Source organism: Cryptomeria japonica, chromosome 1, assembly GCF_030272615.1.
Source record: "Cryptomeria japonica chromosome 1, Sugi_1.0, whole genome shotgun sequence".
In the NCBI taxonomy this organism is placed as follows: Eukaryota; Viridiplantae; Streptophyta; class Pinopsida; order Cupressales; family Cupressaceae; genus Cryptomeria; species Cryptomeria japonica.
In genome coordinates, this window is record NC_081405.1 from 281,745,442 (window position 1) to 281,769,656 (window position 24,215).

A 24,215-nucleotide genomic window follows, 5' to 3' on the forward strand; every position below is an offset into this window, starting at 1 on the left:
CCACTTGCAAAATAGTCACCACCCTTGAATAAAAATAAATGCATAAGAAGGGAGTACCACCCGAAGGGCCTATCTACTTTCCCATTCCTAATCCCTATTAATCCATTATGGATAGCATCAGTTATGAAAGAAGCATAATCAAAATTTATTGCCACAGAAGGATTCAAAATCTGAGCAACCATCAACATATAATGAGTGGGCATACTCGCTTCAGCATCTTCCCCTGGGATTTGGCAGAGTGACCAGTATAATCCTTTAGCCCTAAGGGTAAACAAATTCAAAGAGAAGGGCTCTTCAGTATTAGGTCCCACAACAGTCAACCCACCTATCTTCAAAAAGAATTCTTTGAGAGGCCCATTTCTTAAGTGATTTGTTTGCACATTATACACCTGAGCTAGTGATTTAAAATCAATAGGCTCCAGAAAATTAGTGTATTCACTTAACCCAAAGGCATTCCTGAATTCCTCATTGTTAATTTCAATGAGGGTCTTCCCGTTGATATCCTTTACACTTCTTGAAGTTGGGTCATAGCTATGTGCAATCTGAGTCAGAAGATCTGCATCAAAGAAAACCCCTGGAACCACCAACTTTCCAACATCCAATTCCCATATACTATTTTGAGGGGCTGGAGAATTTCTCATACTAAACCCAACCTTGAATAATCCTAACCCAGACATCCCTACTTGAGGGTCTCTTAACCAATTCCCTTTATCATATAAACCCTCTCCTATTTTCAGGTGAGAAGCTCTTGGCACCAATTCTTTCATTTTGGAAGCCACATTAGTTGACAACATCAATTGTTCAAGGAAATCATCACAAATTGCCCTCTCGTGATAATTGACTTTTCCTGAGAACTCCCTTTTAGGTGCCATCTCTTTTAGAAAATTAAGCAAATGATTCAATAATTTCTTTCAATTGTTCTATGACAAATTAAAACCTCAGTAAAACATACACAATTAAAAAAAATGGCTGAACAAGAGTATAGAGAAACCTGCTTGTACTCGAAGGAATTAACTCTGCAATTGAAGAAGTCCACTTTGCAACTGCTTCTTTACAAGTGCTCTTCAGAATGATATCTCAATTCAATTGATACGAGATCATATATGGCGGATGGGCTCTTAACTCCAACATTGATTCCACATGCTTGGTCATCCTTTCAGAATTGAATTCATGAAAGAATTCAAATTTTTCGCTCCAATGGGTCACAACGCCCATGCATTTTCTCTTTTTACTATTTTGCAAGAATTAATTTCTTAGCAACTTTACTTCGCGAAATAACATGGGTCGTCTGATCAAATGAGAGTTGATCGGTCTTTACATTAGCTTAGTACTTCTCCCCTTTTCACTGAGCCTTATTTCATTTCACCATTTCACTGAGCATATACTTCAGGCATCTTACAAGCACGAAATAGCGCCAACCATTAGATCAAACCATACTTGATCATCTTTTACACTTCATGTTCACTTTGCCTTTAAGAATGAAAAACCTTTTCGCAATTTCACAGGGGTATAAAGCACGAGCATCTTACCCTCATGAAATAATGTGGGCCATCCAATCAAATGAGAGTTGATCAGTCTTTACACTCTAAACATTTACCTACAAACGTGGGCCCTCTGACTTAACTCTGAACACCTGGCATCCAGTCATCTTTCAAGCTGATATGTCAATCTTTGATTTGCCAAGAGAAAAATATCGAGTTCCTCTCTATTTTCACCACCTGTATCTTTCAGAATACCTTTATCCCGTGGTATCTTTCTTTTATGGGACCCACCTTCTTTAAAATGCTCAGACCCACCTCGCTAACTATTGCATTTTCTAAAACATGCCATCATCTTACTCACCTTTAGGACTAGCTGGACCATCCACTTGGAATGCCACATCACTTCGCCATTTCACTAGTCTTAAACCATGAACCATTTTGTCTTGCAAAATAGCACGAACCATCCGATCAAAAGAAACCTGATCGGTCATTACACTAACAGCCTTGGCTCCGCACTGGGTCTCGCTTCTTTGTTGACTACGTGCTACCATGTGGCACTTGACTACTGGCTTTGAAAGACTTTTTGCATTCAACTCAACTTCAGTCGCGTGTCTTTCTTTTATACCACCGGTTCCACCTTGGCAGGCCCACAGCTTCTTCCAAGACCACGTGTCCATGGACACATTATCATTTATCATGAGACATGGATGGTCCTCATTTACTTTCACTATTTCATAGGGTATAAAGTACGTGCATCTTTCCCTTACGAAATAGCACGGGCCATCAAATCATTTTCTAGTTGCTCGGTGCTTAACCATCTTGTGTAGGGGAAAAAGCGAGACTAGGTTAACATGCCCTAATCCTACCTTTCGACACACATTACGGAATACGAAAGAGCCTAGAGGTATCACACAATTGGCTACTTCTTTTTGTGAAAGAGAGAGCCACGGGCTACCTATTAGGATTTCTATTCCTTTGTTGTAATTGAAAAATAAAATGATGCAAGTTCAAGTCCTAATCCCAAAATGCATATATGAACTAATAACAAGATTGTAGAATTGAGATTAAACAATGAACAGCTGTAAACACAAGGAAAAAATAAGAATGCAGATGCATACCCAGAGTCAAAATCTGAGTGAAAATGTTCGGGATGGGGGCGCGGGCGCCACTGTCCTGATACTGTGCCGGAAACTGCTCCTGAAACTGCTATCTTGCACTCTGGAAAACTGTCGGAAATGCTATCTGTCAGGAGGACCAGGGCACCCAGTGCCTCTATCCTAGGGACTAGGGCGCCTATCACCCCTGTCCTGGCTAGACTAGGGTGCCCCATGCCCCTATCCTGGTCTTTTGCTTTGCAATTTGGTGGGAAGATCGGTCTCAGTCTACTTCTCCCGGATCAGCAACCTGGGGCGTCGTCTGAGTCTCAAAACCTGCACTTATATCTGAAAAGGGTATGGGTGGCTATATAGGGTTTTTCCTTAGTCAAACCCCTAATTTGGTGATTTCCACCTCCATGAATAGCCAAGTTTTATTGTAAAAAGTATAGTGTGTGCAAACCTTGTGTGTGTGCAAGATCCTAAAATGCAAGTAAGTAAACTAGAGCAACCTAGATAGTAAACCCTAATTGCTTGTAAATGAAAATGTAAATGCTCTAAATCAAGATGCAAAGTGATCTAAAGCATAAATAAGTGATATATTGAAGCTTATGCAAAGACATGAAAACAACATGAAATCATACCCAACCCCAAGGGAGGGGTACAAGCCAATCTTCAGTCGGTAATCTCCTATTGCTCTTCAATGTCTTCCAAGCCCTAAATGGATGAATGAAATTGATAAATGCTTGATAGAGGGATGTTGAATGTTGTTAAAGTCTTCCAAGATCTACTCTTTCACTGCATATGAGGTTCCTGAAAACAAAATTCGTATGCTTTCAAATGAAGAAAGAAAGCTCTTATGTATGAAACCCTAAGTCGTAATTTTGTCTTTTGGCTGACCTAGAGATTGAATCTCCCACCAATTTCTTGGGGTTAAGCTTTATTTTATGATTGGATTGTACTCCTAAAATTTTGGGAAAAATGTCCGGGACCATGTGCACTCTGGGTGCAATGGTCCTGACAACTTTTCACCAAATTTTTGGGGCTATCGGATATGATGATTTTAGAGAGAAACCCGAAGTTATAGGTGATTTCGAGATGTTTTGACCCCCGAAACCAAGCCCCCAAGTTCAAAATAGGATTTAATTAGGGTTTTTGATTGAATGATGTATTGGAGGAATAAAAATGAAAAGGGCACACTTTAATGAAAGGGGCCCAACTTTATGATGTGGAGAATGGTGAAATAGGACCTTAGACCTAATTAATTTGATTAATTAAGTGCTAAAGGAGAAATGCAATGCAAAATGTAAAATGCACCAAGGTGGGTGCTAAACTAGGTGTGAAATTGTACCACCCTAGCAAGTGCGTACAATTTACGATGCTACATTTAGCCCCCACTTTAGCGATCATATGAGTACTACGTGCATATGCAAGCTAAAGTACAGAAAAGTAAACATTATTTGAAAAAGGATATATCCATAAGTTGTCGGACGAAGCCCCCAGCGGTATCTGCAGTACACAGTTAGGAACCGCACCCTACAAAACACACGTTAGATCACAAAATCACCTAATTCTTACTAAGGAAAGTGATGAAATTTGTGAGTAGCTATATGCCCCCCACTGTTTTGACTTGCTTATTAGGGAGGTGAAATAGGGTAGCATGTTTACTTACGACAAATTGTGTAAGAGATTATTGATGAGGGATTTTCACTAAAAAGGCTTCATCAGAGCACTTTTTGGAACATCTCAAGAGTAGGGGAATGAAAATACAATTCCTATGCAACAAACGGTTCAAAAATCGCATCTCCCAAACTCAAGTTATGATGAAATGAGTGATAGAGGAAAATTAGGGTTTTGAAAGTAAAGGTAAAGGAATGAAAGTATATACCTTGAAAGTGACATTTGCATTTGTCACTTTGTTGATTTCTGAATATTGTTCATTGCAGTGGAGCCCACATAGCCATCATCATGCCTTCACAATGACCGAAGCATCCCACGAGGATTGAGATCCTGCGACAGGCCGTGATCGATGACGAGCCACTGGACGAGGTGAGTTGACTGAATATTGACTTTTGATTTTCTGCATTTGACTTTCTGTGATCATTTGTGGGCCTTGGAATTTGACCCTGGGTCCCACCCAGGGTGCCATGGTCCCTGTGGGGCACCATGGTCCCCTCAAGGCACCATGGTCCCTGACAAGGCGCCATGGTCCCAATCAAGACTTGGTGAGGGATGTCAGGGTTAGCATACGATGTTCGACAGTGTGTGTAGATGATTTTGATGATTGAGTACTGATTATAGTTATGTTTTTGTGTTGTAGGGTCTCCCATACATGAGAGAGCATATGGCGGGGCAGATTCTTTGCAGTTTGCGAGATCAGATTCCCCGGCTGACTCAAGCAGAGAGAGACACATTGTCGATCGTGGGTTTATGGTATGTGATCCTCATGCCGGCCATTCGATTTCATCCTGTGATGCTGATGGCATTGATGGAGCGATGGGATCCTGACACATGCACATTCCATCTTCTAGTAGGAGAGCTGACGGTTACACTTGAGGATGTGTACCACATACTTCATCTTCCTATCAAAGGAGCTACTGTGACATACGCAACCAATCGGTCAGCAGAGGACCATCAGAGGGAGCAGGTATACTACATAGGGAGAGTCATGCCAAGCGAGACGAGAGGTCGCATCATGGTCAGCTGGCTCTTACATCCTATAGGAGAGGTACCCCTTGTGAGACATCTTATGATTGCCATCATTGCACTAGCCGTCTGCCCTAATGGGTGAGGTATGCACATGCATGGGGGTCTCACATGGTGCATCAGAGCTATGGAGAGACACAGGAGAGTATATGCTTGGGGTCGGAGCATGCTTGCACATCTCTATCACGACCTTGAGGAGTATGTGTTTGGACAGGGTTGCAGCTTGATGACATGCACACTTCTACAGGTGTGGATATTTGAGCACTTCACATGCACCAGGCCTATCGGCTTTCCGATGAGTACGGCTAGCGAGCGACCTAGGGTGTTTGCTTATCCACTTACCAGTGAGTGGAGATTTGGGGATCTGCTATATTGGAGAGTGATATTTGATAGATTGACAGCCGAGGTGACTGTATGGAGACCATATCTACGGATGCATAGATGGGATGGGATGGAGAGACAGTTAGCATGCTTATAGAGGAAATGCCTACTACGGGGATGATATTCACATATCATAGTCCCATTCTACTTCGACTGAGTGCGGAGGTAGTTTCGACTAGAGCAGTGTGTTCTAGCCGATGTACCCATCTATACTTGACACTCACGAGTCCTTCCCAGACCTAGAGCAATAGCGAGACCAATGATAGATGACATCGAGACTACAGATAAAGAGGGATCTAATCAGGATGTAGTCACTGATTACTCTGCAGAGCCTGGAGCACAGCACAGGTATGTCTCATGGTTTATGAGATCATACCCAAGGCCTATCTTTCCACCAGATCACCCGACAGGCCATCCAGGCCCATGGAGATATGGAGACCGAGATGAGGATCAGGGATCCAGGTTGGAGGAGCCAGAGGAGGGAGAGGGTCATGAGGAGGTAGGAGATCCTGATCCACCCACAGGAGATCAGCCTAGTGCCGAGGAGGAGGAGGAGGAAGAGGAGGATGACATAGATAAAGATGAGGAGAACGAGAATGCAGGTGAGGATGCGGACGAGGATGAGGATGAGGAGAAGGAGGAGGATAGAGATGACGAGGAGGAGGAGGATAGAGATGATGAGGAGGGGTCAGATGCAGCTCCCCACCATTCAGGAGATGATACCATAGCCTTGGATCCTCCTCTTATTCCCCAAAAGGGGGAACATGAGGTGATACAAAGACCTATTTCTAGTACGGGCCAGCCTACACCCATCGTGCATAGATTATTTGAGCGTGGGGAGCCTAGTAGTTCCCAATCATAGATGCGACCATATCATGATCCCTACTGGCGTGAGGGAGATCCAGGTATAGTAGGTTTATATTGATTGATTAATGTTTTGATGATATAGAATGGTACTAATACAAAAATCTGTTCTACTGCTACAGCTAATGTGCAGGAGTGGCATTCCCTGATTCATCAAGCAGTGACAGACATTTCCACGATGGCACAGATCCCCAGTTCCTCACAGATAGCTTATAGGCCTCAGGGGAACGTGGGTTGGCATGAGGACTTGTTTTCCCCATTCCAAGTACAGGTGGACATATGGAGGGAGAGAGAGAGTTCTATCAGAGAACCTTCAGTGGGCATAGCGAGATCTAGCAACAGCTTAGGCTGAGGCTACTTCCTATCGCGCGATCCTTATGGATAGGGATCATAGGAGTTCCTCTCAGAGTCACTCACGGTCTATATCGCGCTACACACCTATGGATCCACCTGCACGGCCGGATCAGGATGGAGCATCTAGTCGTCACTCTCTAGCCACCAGCCCTAGGGATAGGAGATGATCTTATGATGTAGGGTAGGTCACATTTTGGATGTATAGTGACCTATATTTGTATACAATCCACATATATATATATATACATGCTTCTCTTTGTCTCAAATGTGTTATCTTTAATGCTTAAAACAATGTATATTTTGCTTTGATTAAATCTAATACATTTGGTAGATGTACATGTATGTTCAGGATTTAATTTCCATGTGATTGATTTCTCAATGCTCCATGATTAAATTGATACATGTGTGACTTAATTAAAATATTTAATCAAGTACTATATTGATGATAGGGAAGAAATATGCCTTAAGTCTAAGAATCATATAACTAATGTGATTTAATTTTGAACTTAAACACAACATGATACGATTCCACTTAACACATAAAGACATTGTGCAATATGCTAGCATAATGGAAATGTAAATCTTTTACAATTTACATAAATGAATTCAAGACAAACTATAAAGTAAAGAAACACGCTTGTCAGGAATGAAGCAATATAGATTAAACACCATATCATTTAATTCTATTTTTCTCTAATTAGGATATACTAACATATTACCCAATGTTGAAGAGCTAAAAAGAAGATAGATGAAATGAAAGATAAGGAATGAAGAATTAAGCATAATATCTACGCAAGTGCATAGCATTGATAGGTTCTTTAAGAGGCGTACCATCTACATCCGCTATTTTGTAAGCACCTGATCCATAATCTTCAATAACGATATATGGTCCAAGCCAATTAGGACTAAATTTTCCATTTTCTACAGGTAAGGCATTCACATTGCGTTGATTCTCATAGAGGACTAAGTCACCTACCGAGAAGAAACATTGAATAACCTTATCATTATAGCTTCGTTGTAGAGTTTTGTGATACGCTTGAATATGCTCAAGAGCATTTATATGCTGCTCATCAAGCATCTCAAGCAATTGAAGTCGTTGTTCTCTATAAGAGTCATCATCTACTATACCTTTGAGAGAAACCCTAAGTGATGGAATCTCTAACTCTAAAGGCATAATAGCGTCAGCACCATAAACAAGATTATAAGGGGTAGTTCCTGTAGCAATTTGTACACTCGTTCGGTAGGCCCAAAGAGCATAGATTAGCTGATTACTCCAATCCTTACCATGCTTATTCATGGTTTTGCAAAGAATTTGCTCAGTTATCTTATTGGATGATTCGGCTTGACCATTTGATTGAGGATAGTATGGTGTAGAAAATCGATGTTTGATGTGATACTTCTTAAGGAATTTCTTTATGTCCTTGTTCTTAAATGATGTCCCATTATCTGAGATTATAGTGGAAGGTATCCCGAATCGAGAAATGTTGTTTTCTAGAAGAAATTGACAAATCACTTCAGCAATAGTAGAGTGAAGGGGAATAGCTTCTACCCACTTCGTAAAGTAATCTGTTGCAGTTATAATGAAGGTGTGTCCTTGAGATGAAGGAGGAGAGATTTTACCAATGAGATCCAAACCCCATGCAGAGAAGGGCCAAGAAGCTACTTGAGAACAAAGTTCTTGGGCAGGAGCATGAATCAGATTATTGTGTTGTTGACATTGATGACATTTCTTAACAAATGAAAAAGAATCCATCTGCATAGTTTGCCAATAGTATCCCATACGAAGCAATCTTTGAACCAAGGATTTGCCTCCAAAATGCCCCCCACAAGCACCTGAATGTGCCTCTTCAAGAGCAACAGGGATTTCCGATTTGTTAAGACAGCGAAGGAGAAGACCATCATAACCCCTTCGGTAAAGGATATTAGAAAGAATGATATATCTAGCCGACAGCTTGCGGATTCTAGCCCTAATGTTCGTATTGGCAAAATCAGGAAAGGTACCATCGGTCAGATATCTTACGATATGCGAATACCATTCATCTGAATCTATAAAGTCACAACATGTTACCAAGCTAGAATCGTCTACAATAGCTGGAGAAATAAGGTTGTGAATAACAAATTTAAAATCAACCACAGGGTCCTCTAAAGACACAAGAGAAGCCACACATGCCATTGCGTCCACATGTTGATTATCTTTTCGAGGAATAGGTTCCATGGTATAAGAATCAAATTTTTGTAATAAAGAGATAGCAAGGTCTTTATATTGTGATAATTTGTCTTGTTTTGCTTGATACAGTCCCGTTACTTGTCTTATAATCAATTGAGAATCTCCATAAATATGTATGTGCTTTATATTCAGAGCTAAGGCTACTTTTATTCTGGCTATAAGAGCCTCATACTCAGAAATGTTATTGGTACACAATAAATTTAGACGATAGGATAAGGGAATAGATTTCCTTGTAGGAGAAATCAGAACAACACCTGCCCCCGATCCTGTACGACACTTAGAACCATCAAAGTATAATTCCCAAGTTTCATCTTTCTCTATAGAAAAAATGAAGTCATCGAGGAAAGACTTAGAATTAGGGAAGGAGAAAGGTGAAGGGGCTTCAACTAAGTGGTCAGTCAATGCTTGCCCTTTAATTGCTTTTTGTGAAACAAATTTAAGGTCAAATTCAGTTAACATCATAACCCACTTAGCTAGGCATCCTGATAAATCAGTTTTAGAGAAAAGATGCTTCAAAGGATCAAACTTTACCATGACGTGGACTTCTGAATTTAAAAGATAATGTCTCAATTTCTGAGTCGCAAACACCAAGGCCAAGCATTGTCTTTCTATCGCAGAATATCGGGTCTCATAATCGAGTAAGGTACGACTTATGTAATAAACCGGACATTCCTTACCATCTTTATCATGTTGTGCCAACAATGCTGCGAGAGAATGAGAGGAAGTAGTTGTATACAGAATGAAGGGTTTAGAAGGTTCGGCAGGTTGAAGAATAGGAGGACTAGCCAAATACACTTTTAAATCTTCAAATGCTTGCTGACAATCTTTGTTCCATTGAAAAGTGATATTCTTTTTGAGAAGTTGAGTAAAAGGAAAGGTACGATCCGCAAGTTGAGATACAAACCTACGAATAGCTTGAATCTTTCCTTGTAAGCTTTTAAGTTGAGACACATTTCTAGGAGGTGGCCTATTGACAATAGCATCTATTTTATTAGTATCCACCTCAATCCCACGATGTGAAACTATGAACCCTAATAGTTTTCCACTATCCACACCAAAAACACATTTTTGGAGATTCAAGCGCATGTGATATTTACGAATTCTTTCAAAAATTTGATGAAGGATTTCAATATGATCTATGTGAAGAATGGATTTGGCCAAAATATCATCAACATAATCCTCTAAAATCTTATGCATATAATCATGAAAGATAAGGGTCATCGCTCGTTGATAAGTTGCACCGACATTTTTAAGTCCAAAAGGCATCATTATCCAACAAAACATACCCCAAGGAGTGGTGAAAGTGGTTTTGAATTGATCTTGAGGGTTAATGAAAATTTGATTGTATCCTGAAAAACCATCCATGAAGGATAACACGGCATGTCCTGCCGTAGAATCAACTATCATGTCAATGTTTGGAAGAGGGAAATCATCTTTTAAAGAAGCCTTATTTAAATCTCAAAAATCGGTACACATTCTTATTTTATTATCTGGTTTAGCCACAACGACAATATTTGAAATCCATGGGGAATAATCAATAGGGCGAATAAATCCAGCCTCCAATAATTTTTCAATCTCAGCCTTAACAAGCAGAGCCACCTTAGGATTCATTTTTTGAATCTTTTGTTTCACGGGCTTAGCATCGAGAACTAAGACAATATTATGAGTGACAATCTTAGGATCTATACCAGGCATGTTGGAGTATGTCCAAGCAAAGATCTTAGGGAATTCATGCAATAAATCTTCATATTATTTTTGTTCCTCTTCATCCAAACATTTTCCAATTTTAATAACTTTTTCCTCCTTGCAAGGATCCATCTTAACATCAATGGTGTCACTTATATGAAGATTACTTTGTTGAGGAGTATCCTTTAACTGAGGGAATTCTTTCACAATCTCATCATTATCAATTTCTTTTCCAAAATAGGCTTCAGTGTTCAAACAATAAGGGAGTCCCCTATTGTGATGATAACAAGGAAGAGTATCATATGCTCCTAAAAACTCAGCTAAAGCATCATCGGTAGGAAAGATATCCAAAGCACAGTCATACGAAGGATCCCCATCAATATACTCGAGGTGTTGCATTGATAGAGATCTAGAAATAGCATTAACACTAATACATGGTCTCTTAGAAGCTTTAGTGCGCTTGCAGGGATTATAGCCAAGTCCAAAGGCATAATTGTGAAGATTATTCTCTAGAGGAACCTTTATCCCTTGTTCGTGAGCGCCACAACCATTTCCATGATACCCATGCTTAGCAAAAATGCAAAAACCACGACCATAACGATCAGCCATTTCAGAAAGAGAAGGCGGTTTTTCATAAGACAAAGAATCAAACTCTTTAGAATTAGAGGTGTGAGGAGAAGAACTTTGAGAAGTGGCCACAAAATTATTTCTCATAGGTTCAGGTAAGATTCATTGACTTTTAGCTTCTTCCTTCTTTTCAACTTTGAGCTCTCTAGAAGGAACCTTATATTCACCTACAAAGGTGGGATTAAAATCAAGAGATCCCCAATCGTCTTCTGCGAGAACCTTCTCAGGATCAAAATCCTTCTTATGTGTAGATTCAAGTTGAGAAGAATCTTCTTCAGGAGCTCCAGACTCATCCAAAGAATTTTGATCATTAGAGAGCGAGGATTCATCGATAGGTATCTTATTTAAAGAGTCATCACTAGACAAGGACGGCTTAGAAGAACCCCCTTTGGAAGTAGATGTTTGTAAACAAGCTTGGAAATTAGTATCACCTATCAAGGTATATGTCTTATTGTTATAGATAAATTTAACTTGTCTATGCAATGTAGAGGGGACAGCTTGCATACTGTGAATCCAAGGTCTCCCTAATAACAAGTTGTATGTTAAATTTCCCGACATAACATGGATAGGAGTAGGCAAAGTAACAGGTCCCACTATGAGGGGTAAGGTGATAATACCTAATGAAGTCTTAGCCACATTGTCAAAGCCTCGAATGGGATGAGAGTCAGGCTCAATGAGGGATGTATCCACATTCATCTTATGCAATAGATTAATGCTACACACATTAAGGCCAGAGCCATTATCTACTAGTGTTCGTCTTATAGCAGTGTCTTTCATGATAACCACAATCATCAAGGGATCATATTGATGTTGAATTTCACTAGTAGGCAACTCATCTTGGGTAAACACAATTTGAGCCTTAGGATTCATCACAGAGTTAACCAAAGATGCTATATTACTAGATGTATTTGGTGGAGGAACATTCAAATCTTTCAAGGCATCTTGTAACATTCCATGATGAGCAGAAGAAGTTTGAATCAAATCCCAGAGGGATATCTTAGTAGGGGTAGCTTTAAGTTGTTCTATGAGATAATATTCCTTACACATAACTTGTGAAATATAGGGAGCTTGTGGAAGAATTGGTTGAGGATTAGGAAGAGAAACTGGAATAACATGAGGAGGATTAGGATACCTATTATTTCTGGTGTGATAAGTATGGGAAACCGCATGATAACTCTCTCTAGTTAATTGCTTGGCATAACTATAAGGACTTATAGGTTTTCTTCCTTGCACAGTGATGATTGGTTTATTCGGAGTACGAAAGGAATCATGATCATACCCTCCTTGGACAGTAAGGAGAGGTGATTTAGGAACTTGAAAGGTGGGAGAAGGATAAGCACCTTGGACTTCAAAGAGAGGCTTATTATGCTCATTCAAGTTTATCATGTTAACCAATTTAGAAGTCTTGTTCTTGTTTAAAGATTTTGATAAAGCCACAAAGTCATCAAGAGCATCATCCAACAAAGTATGATCATAGCTATCAAAAGGTGTATCTTTTGGTTCAAAAGGAGATATCTCTTCATAGAGGGGATTGTTGAAAACAACCATGTTACTAGATTTAGTGGAAGAGTTGATAGGAATGTACCCTTGAGAGGAACCATTCGACTTATCTTTCTCATCACACCTAAATGGCATAGTAACAAGGTTTATGAGTCTTTGGTAAAATGAAGGTTTGGCATCTTTAGGGTTCAAAAACTCATCTAAAGCTTCATCTAATTCATCTTGGCTATACTCATAATAATCATCATAAGCATGAACATTTTGCAAATAAAAATCTGATATTTTGAAATAAAGGTTGCATAAAATTTAAACACACAATGCAAAGAAACACACTCACCTTTTTTTTTTTTTCTTTTTTTTTTTTAATGAAAATGAAATGAAAACACACTAAATCTAGATCTAGATCTAACAAATGCAATGCAAGAGGAAGCAATGATAGATTCACGTCGGGTTCACCAAAATGTGTAGGGGAAAAAGCGAGACTAGATTAACATGCCCTAATCCTACCTTTCGACACACATTACGGAATAGGAAAGAGCCTAGAGGTATCACACAATTGGCTACTTATTTTTATGAAAGAGAGAGCCACAGGCTACCTATTAGGATTTCTATTCCTTTGTTGTAATTGAAAGATAAAATGATGCAAGTTGAAGTCCTAATCCCAAAATGCATATATGAACTAATAACAAGATTGTAGAATTGAGATTAAACAATGAATAGTTGTAAACACAAGGACAAAATAAGAATGCAGATGTGTACCTGGAGTCAAAATCTGAGTGAAAATGTTCGGGACGGGGGCGCGAGCACCACTGTCCTGATACTGTGCCGGAAACTGCTCCTGAAACTATTGTCTTGCACTCTGGAAAACTGTCAAAAATGTTGTCTGTCAGGAGGACCAGGGCGCCCAGTGCCTCTGTCCCAGGGACCAAGGCACCCAGCGCCCCTATCCTGGCCGGACCAGGGTGCCCCACGCCCCTGTCCTGGTCTTTTTCTCTACAATTTGGTGGGAAGATCGGTCTCAGTCTGCTTCTCCCAGATCTGCAACCTGCAGTGTCGTCTGAGTCTCGAAACCTGCACTTATATCTGAAAAGGGTATGGGCGGCTATATATGGTTTTTCCTTAGTCAAACCCCTACTTCGGTGATTTCCACCTCCACGAATAGCCAAGTTGTATTGTAAAAAGTATAGTGTGTGCAAGATCCTAAAATGCAAGTAAGCAAACTAGAGCAACCTAGAAAGTAAACCCTAATTGCTTGTAAATGAAAATGTAAATGCTTTAAATCAAGATGCAAAGTGACCTAAAGCATGAATAAGTGATATATTGAAGCTTATGCAAAGACATGAAAACAACATGAAATCATACCCAACCCCAAGGGAGGGGTACAAACCAATCTTCAGTCGGTAATCTCCTATTGCTCTTCAATGTCTTCCAAGCCCTAAATGGATGAATGAAATTGATAAATGCTTGATAGAGGGATGTTGAATGTTGTTAAAGTCTTCCAAGATCTACTCTTTCACTGCATATGAGGTTCCTGAAAACAAAATTCGGATCCTTTCAAATGAAGAAAGAAAGCTCTTATGTATGAAACCCTAGGTTGTAATTTTGTCTTTTGGCCGACCTAGAGATTGAATCTCCCACCAATTTCTTGGGGTTAAGATTTATTTTATGATTGGATTGTGCTCCTAAAATTTTGGGAAAAATGTCCGGGACCATGTGCACTCCGGGCGCCACGGTCCCAACAACTTTTCACAAAATTTTTGTGGCCGTCAGATATGATGATTTTAGAGAGAATCCCAAAGTTACAGGTGATTTCGAGATGTTTTGACCCCCGAAACCAAGCCCCCAAGTTCAAAATACGACTTAATTAGGGTTTTTGATTGAATGATGTATTGGAGGAATAAAAATGAAAAGGGCACACTTTAACGAAAGGGGCCCAACTTTATGATGTGGAGAATGGTGAAATAGGACCTTAGACCTAATTAATTTGATTAATTAAGTGCTAAACAAGAAATGCAATGCAAAATGTAAAATGCACCAAGGTGGGTGCTAAACTAGGTGTGAAATTGTACCACCCTAGCAAGTGCGTACAATTTACGATGCTACACATCTGAATAGACTCCGGGAGGGGTGGGCCCTCTGACTCAACTTTGAGCACCTGGCATCCAATCACCTTCAGAGCTGGCATGTCATTTTTTCATTTGCCAAGAGAAAGCACTGGGATTTGATTAATTCTTGACACTTGTATCTACCAGGTCATCTCCCATCCTGTAATCTGACTCACCTCTGGGACCCGCCCTTTAACCTTTAATCCTGACTTGTTGACTATTGTAGCTTATGTTGCGTGCCGCCATTCTACTCACCTTATTGACCAGCTAGACCGCCTAGTTGGCATGCCATGTCATTTTCACAACTTCATTGGTTTTAAACCACGCACAACTTTGCCTAGCAAAATAGAGAAAACCGTAGATCGATCTGCGAGATGCACACTACTTACTGGGCCTGACAACTTTAGGAAGGATACACATAAGGCATAATTTTTTGTGATTAATTCACATGACCACCTAGGCAAAGAAAACAAGGGGGGACACTTCCTACGATCCCATGACGCATTACTTAAGTGGATAAAGTAACGAAAGAATAGAAACCAGAGGGTTTTTTATCAGATATTAGGTGATTTAAAATCAAAAAACCCTAAACCCTTAAGACCTAAAATAGAGCTGAAGCAATTGAAAATGCGCCTTAATCAAGATTTCAAAAAATCATAGCCAATTATGGGAAAAGAAAAGCCCATTTTAAATCAGTGACAACATGGTCATCAATATTTCCAGCCCAATCAACATCTGTGTATGATTTCAAATTAAAATTTCCACCATATGGATACCATAACCCATAGTCAATAGTACCTTTTAGATATCTAAAAATTCTCTTGGTTGCCATCAGATGTGCCTTATTTGGATTTTTTTGAAATCTAGCAACAATACCAACTGCATGGGCAATATTCCTTCAACTGTGAACAACATAGTGTAATTTGCCAATCATTGACCTATATTCCTTTTCATCTACAGACTTAGATGCATCTTCCTTGGACAATTTACAACCTGTAATCATTGGGGTTCCAACTAGTTTACAGTCACTCATACAAAAATTCTTCAAAACCTCTTTCACATACTTGGATTGAGTAATGAAAATGCCATTCTTCATCTGTTGTATCTATAAGCCTATGAAAAAATTGATTTCCCCTACTAATGACATCTCAAATTCATTCTTCATTTCATCTGCAAAACAATTACTCATGTCATCATTACCTCCAAATATAATGTCATCTACAAATACTTCACTGACAAGTATATCATCTCCTTCAAACTTGAGATAAATGTTGGTGTCATCACTGGTTCTAGTAAAGCATATCTTTATCAGATGAGTATGAAGTCATTCATACCATGCTCTGGGTGCCTGCTTTAATCCATACAAGGCTTTATGAAATTTTCATACCATGTCTTCCTTATCTATCAATGCATAACCATTAGGCTTCTCTATATAAACCTCTTCTTCCAATATCCCATTCAAGAATGCAAACTTGACATCCATCTGGTATACCTTAAACCTCTTATGAGTTGCAAATGCAAGTAGTTTTCAGACACCTTCTAGTCTTGCTACTAGTGCAAATTTTTCTTCATATTCTTCTCCTTCTTCTTGCACATATACTTTACATACTAATCTTTCCTTATTGCTAATTACAACACCATCTTCATTTAATTTGTTTCTGAACACTCATTTAGTACCTATAACATTCTTGTTTACCGGTCAAGGTACCAGGGTCCAAGTGTTGTTCTTCTCAATTTGATCTAATTCCTCCTCCATAACTTTCACCCAATGATCATCACCAAATTCCTCCTTATAACTTCTAGGTTCAAAGGTGGATATCATGCAAGAGTTCTCTCTTATTCTCCTTCTAGTTAGTACTCTAGTATCCTTATCCCCAATTATCTATTCAGGACTGTGATTTAGTCTCACATACCTAGGAATAGCATGATCATTCTCTTCAGGTTCAACTTCTTCATTATCATCTTCCTCTAAATTTATTTGTTCTGGTTGAACAAGTACATCAAGATTTTCTTTACTGGATTCTGATTTAATAGTTTCAGGTTCCAAAAGAAAAATGCAAGGATCTTCATCCTTCTTCTCAAAACTAGTTCTTTATGAAATTTCAAGACATTCATCTACATGAACATCAGCACTCTCAACAATTTTTTGTGTTTGGTTGTTGAAGCATTTATAGGCCTTACTCTTGATAGAATATCCAAGAAAAATGCCTTCATCACTCTTAGCTTCAAACTTGCTTATATAATGACCTCTTTTAATAAATTATTTTCTTCCAAATATCTTAAAATACCTAACATCAAGTGATCTCCCATACCAGTACTCATATGGGGTTTTGTCCTTACCTCTTTTCACCATAACTTGGTTCATTATGTACATAGTTGTACTTACAGCTTCTTTCCAAAAAAATTTTGATACACCTCCTTGTATCAACATAGTTCTATCTGCTTCAACCACTGATCAGTTGTTCCTCTCTACTATACCATTATGTTGTGGTGTCCTTGGTGCAAAAAGTTGTCGCTTGATACCATTATCATCACAATATTTAGTGAACTCTGCAAAAGTGAATTCACCGCCTTGATCTTTTCTTAGACATTTTATCTTTTTGCCACTCTCTTTCTCAGCTAAGGCTCTAAACTCCTTGAATTTACCAAAAGCTTCATTCTTATCCTTCAAGAATGTGACCCACATCATATTTGAACAATCATCAGTGAAGATCATGAAGTATCTGTCACCTTGAATGCTTCTTGTTCTTATTGGTCCACATAGATATGTATGAACCAAATCTAACAAGTGCTCTATTGAGAAGGACTTGCTCTTAAAAGTTGAAGAAGTCATCTTTCCTAGTTGACATTCTTTACAAAGATCATTAACCAGTTTGTCTAGCTGAGGTAGACCTCTTACTATCTTAGACTTGCTTACTTTAACAATATTGTCAAAATTTAGATGACAAAATCTCCTATGCCAAAGCCAACTATCATCTATTTTTGCAATCAAACAGTTGCTAACTTTAGGGTTGAGATGAAATAGATTACCTCTGGTTTGTTTCCTGGTTGCAATCAATTCAAATTTGTTATCAAAGATTTTGCAAATTCTATTTCTGAACTCCAGTGGGTATCCTTTGTCATTAAGTTGTGCCACACTTAACAAATTGTGCTTTAGGCCTTCAACCCAATAGACATCATCAGCATTTCTCTTCCCATTAAGAGAAATGACTCCCTTACCTTTAACCATATAGGGTGAGACATTGCCAAATCTGACAACACCGCCATCAAATTCTTTTAGGGAAACAAATTTGCTCTGATCATTGGTCATGCAATGTGAGCAACCACTATCAATGATCCAATCATTAGAGTTATCCATTCTAGATACTAGTACCTTCTGATCTGATATTTCTTCCTTATTAGCTACAAACACAATATCTTCACTAGCATCATCATCAGATTCTTCATCAGTAATACTGTTGTCAATAGCTACAAGACAATCTCTCTTGCCTTTACCCTTATATTTCTTAAATTTGTCTCTCTTGTATTCATTTTCACCATTAGGGAAATTTGTTGCTATATGACCAATCTTGTTGCATGCAAAACATTTTAAAGGTAGCTTACCTCTATACTTACCAATGCCTCTAGGCAGTCGTTTTTCCAACAATGCTTCAAGTTCAATTAATCTGTCTTCATCTTCATTATTTCTGTTGGATCTAGATTCATAGTTATGGCTGGTATCTCTACTTCTTCTCATAGATGGGTTAGAGACAGAAGCTCTAAATGGCGATTCTAATTTCTGTACACTGCCATCATAGTTGTTTACTTCAAAAGCAGTAAGTTTGCCAATAATAGAGTCAAGAGTTACCTTTGTCTTGTCAATGGATTTTAGCTCTTGAATAGCTGCAACTCGGATAGCATAGACTGGTAGCAGGGTTCTCAGTACCTTACTAATTACTGTGGCATCTTCCACTTTCCCTCCTGCACTCTTTATCTCACCAACTATCTCTTTAATCCTTTGACCATACTACTGGATATTCTCACCTTTCAGACATTCTCATTTCATCAAACTTTCCTCTTAAACTCTCCTCTTTGGCAATCTTAACATGTTCATCACCACTATAAATCTCTTCTAATTTCTTCCATACTTCATATGCAGTTTCAAGACCATGAACTTCTACATATTCAGCATCAGACAGAGAACTGATAATAGCTTCTAATGCCTGGTGATTTTCTTCTTGTTCTTTCTTCTGGTCATCAATCAAGGGTCTAGTAGGTGTAGTATACTTATTTTATATATGATCCCAATATTGACTACCAAGACTCTTAATGTAAATCTTCATTTTGTCACTCCATATTTTATAGTTATCTTTGTTGAACTTCGGATCTTCTTTCTTCATCATGATCGACAAGATCTTTTGCTCAATTTGTTAGGATTTTAGATTAAGAGGACCTAAGTCGCTCTAATACCAATTGATGGTATGATGAAAGAATAAGTATCTAGTAGAATACTGAGAGGGGGGTCAATCAATATATTGAAAGACTGATAGAAAGTTCCCAAACTCAAACTCAGTCAAACAAAGTAAACATATCTCAGTCAAGATCAATATTCATAAGAATACTTGACATCAACAGGTTTAATTGTTATGACAATTTTAACAGTAAACAACTTCAATCTTTTAAAAATCAACATTGCTTAATCATAACTCAACATATCCATCTCTCAATGCTTCTACTTAACATGCTTTATTAGAAATTAACCAAATCAACAAATAAGATCACATCCACAAAAGCATTCACCACTTGACACAAATGTTTATACATGGAAAACCTAAATAGGTAAAAACCATGATGAGATGAGACTCACAAGTATAGCTAGCTGAACTCTTTTGAAGTTCGCCCTGTTAGGAGCCAAGCCTGTTAAAGCTTTACAATAAGTCTTGTTAAGAACTAATTTCAGTTAGGAATCACCCAGTTAATGGATTTACAAATATGCCTTGATTAAAATCATAATACCCTGTTAGGAGTAACCTCGTTGGAGGATTTAAGAATCCAAGCTAATGGACCACCTTGTTAGAGGATTTAATGAGTAACGAAGCTTGTTAGAGCTTACCCGATTAAGGAATTTTACTTCTGTTGTAACTATTAGAAAACAACAGGTTTTCTTGATCTATCTGAGTAGCACTACATTTGCTTGAACAGATCCTTCTATGCTTCAATCTACCTTCACTCAAAGTGCAGATCCATTCACTGGTTAGGCAACTACACACTCAACAGGTTTTCTCTCAATCTTGCCAACAACCTTTACAACAACTTCATCGACCTTAAATAGAAATCAATTACATCAGTAACACAGCAAAAACCTAATTCTCATCATCGAGATTACAAACAAGTGAGTACAATCTTGACCATTAGAAATCATGACAATCTCTTCACATTCTTCAAGAAAATTCCATCCGCTCCATGATCACCACTTCATAGGACTTTGTAACTCATCACACACTATGCATTAAATGCAATCCACTTTGCTCCTTTCCTAGACAATGGCAAATGCACCAAAACAATTTGAACATATCCTCATTCAATGATCACACGTGTCTTCATCATTACCCCTCATCAGATAATAAACTAACAAACTTGTCAGTTAGGGTTTAGTAGTTGATAGGGTTTACCGGTTACAATACATAGAAAGGTTTAACCCTTTACACCGGTTCACCCATTTATCTCATAAACTTAACATACAGGTTTACGACATCTTCCACAAAACTCTCTTTACCAGTTACTAGCCAATATCAAAAACAACAATATCACCAATAACATGAATACCATTACCAGTTCAATTGAAATCAATGGCAACATATCCTTAATGCAATCTCTGTGCAAAATACCAACAATGTGGATTAATAATGATGCATATTATGATGTGATTATGATCTTACCTATTATAGATGTTGGATATGATACCATATGAAATGATATTCTTATACATGTGATACTAACCATGTGGTGATGGAGGATGGTTCTAATGCAATGCATGCCCCTACTATTTTTTTTGGTGTTTCAATTTACTCAGTTGATTGATATGAGACTAATAGGAAGAGGGAGGGGGGAACAATATGTTAGATAGCTCAGATAGCTTATGGATAACTGAGAGGGAGGGGTAAATCAGTTGTCCACATATTATAGAACATTAAGAAATAAAACCTTATTACCAGAATAGATAAACCAAATACCGGAATAGTAGATATAACAATTAAGCACAAATATTGGCCATAGAACATTTACCACCCATCCACAAAATAGAATACAAGATTTGTACGTGGAAAACCTAGTAAGGGAAAAACCATGATGGGAAGCCTACCCACAGTCAGATAATACTTCTGCAATAAGTATGTGATTAAAAAAAGAGGGGCCTGCATATGCAGGAAGGCCAACAGCCTAGAGTGCACTTCTCATCACAAAAGGAGCCTCACTAACTACAAAATAAATCTAGACTACAATCCAGAAAGAAGAGTGAACTGCAAGAATAGCATCTCCTATGCCTGAGTACAGTTCTAGTTAAGCTTAGTACCAGAGGTCTTAAACCTCTTTCATCAACTTAATTTGATCACCTATGATCGACCAAAACCTTTACATATGATTACAACCTTATTCGTACACAAATAATTTGCATAACCCCTAAAACCATAAACCCATAACCATAATCATAACATGATCTACAATGTAATGCCCCGCCAGGAAACCCCGAAGGGTTAAAGCTAAAACACTCAAATGGAGTGTAAAATTTTTTTTTTATAATAATAATAAGAGTGTTAATATTAAGTCACAACATTAAGATACATTGGAGTTATCTAACGCTTAGATAACATAGCGGAAGACTAAACGAACCTAAGGAGTTTCCCAACGTGATTACGTAACTTAACACCTAACTCAACTCACAACAATAGATCCAATTAAACTGGATAACTTAGTTACATGTTATTACTTGGAACATGGATATAATTTGTTCAGTGAATTAACATTATAGAGATTATGAAGCGTTCATCTATTATGGTCGCAGAAGCGGCTATCAAGAGGGATTTTACCCAACAAAGTTAAAACATAGTTAACTTAAGAATTCACCCATTAAGGTTTAAGTATGGTTAACTTGATGAGTCCATCCACAATGTAACTAATATATCGAGGTTCATTTATTTAGGTTTAAAAATAACCGACCAAATGAGATCATCCATTATAGTTAAAATATGGCTAATGAGGTGAAATTCATTCAAGGATTAAGATGTAAACCAACGAAATGAAGTTCATTCATTAGGGTTTAAACATAACCAACTATTAAATCATAGTTCATTTATAGAGGATAAAATGTAAATAGCCAAATAAAGATCATCCATCAGGGTTAAGATATAGGTAACTTAATGAGTACACTCATTTTAGTTAAAATAAAGTTACTATGAAGAAATACATTTGCTAAGATTAAGATATACACAACTAAATGAGTTCTCCCATTTTAGTTCAATTATAGCTATTATGATGAAGTTCATTTATAAAGGTTAAAATGTGGGTAACCAATTGAGTTCATCCAATTATACAACTAATTTGCTGAAATATAGCTAACATGACTATGTTCATTTATTAAGATAATACGGTAAGTAGCCAAATGAGGTTCATCCATTAGATTTTAATTTAGATATTATGACAGTTAATCCAATATTTGTTACCCATTCAATACATTCAAATTACAAGCTTTATAACAAGTTAATCCAATAATTGTAACCTAGCGAGTTTCTTTCCATGCTTACTTCTTTTCATTAACATTAACAAAATACTTTCTATAATCATATTTACAATATTTTATGACCCTAATTACTACATTTAACAAGATGACTATATTCATGCATTCAAGAATTAACTTCATTAAATCCCCATTATACACTTACAAAATGCAACCATACATGCTAGCTCTAAGTAAGAAACATGAGAGACAAAAGCATCACATAACACAGAAATGATCTCGGAGTTCACCCCTAGAGGGCTACATCTCCGGGTCTACTCAACTACAAGACCCCTCTGGCAATTAATATAGTTAAGATTACATAAGTTTCATGTCATTTACATCTCTGTCTTATAGGCGAACACAACCACTATACAACGACCACTTTGGACAATAAATACATAAATGATCCCTTCATAGAAGCGGATCCAACTGATCACATCTAAAGCAATTTCAAAGGTCTCTTGTCTGACGGTACCCTAACTAGGGACTTGACCCCCTATGGCCAACCACGGACCCACCAACTGACAGGGTCCTAACAAGCATATAAAGTCTTACCATTACATAACCAAAATCCAATATAGAAATTTAAATCTGCATAGGCATTAACCGGTAGTGGCATTCGTTTACCATATTGATTTAACTATTAAAGTCGATCAAGTTTATCGATTTTATAAATTAACTTTTATTTAAAATCCACATTAATCCATAATTAATACTTAATCTATGTTAATAATATATATTATCTAGAGTTGGGCATGATCAATATCTATTTAATAACATGAAATCAAGTATGGATTACCTAAATATCAATTATCTAAAATCCAAGTATTATTTAATAATCTAAAATTAAATAATATATAAAATTAAAAAAACTTGAATTTAATTAATTAAACTTCATCCAAATTTGCTTATTAATTTAATATTAAATTATTAATATTATTATTTATTTATTTTTAAAAAGAAATGAACACCGAGATTTATGAAATCTCTTAAAATAAAATAGAGTGCATTATTATTTTTCTTTAAAATAGAAATGAACACAGAGATTTATGAAATCTCTTAAAATAAAATAGAGATTATTAAAAATCTCATCTCCAGCACTCTGCATTATTTTATTTTATTTTTCAAAATAGAAATGAACATAGAGATTTATGAAATCTCTTAAAATAAAATAAAGATTATTAAAAAATCTCATCTCCAACACTCTGCATTGTTTTTTTTTTTAAATAAAAATGAACACAGAGATTTATGAAACCTCTTAAAATAAAATAGAGATTATTAAAAATCTCATCTTCAGCACTCTGCATTATTTTTTATTTTAAAAAAAAAAACAGAAATGAACACAGAGATTTATGAAATCTCTTAAAATAAAATAGAGATTATTAAAAATCTCATCTCCAACACTCTGCATTATTTTATTTTATTTTTTAAATAGAA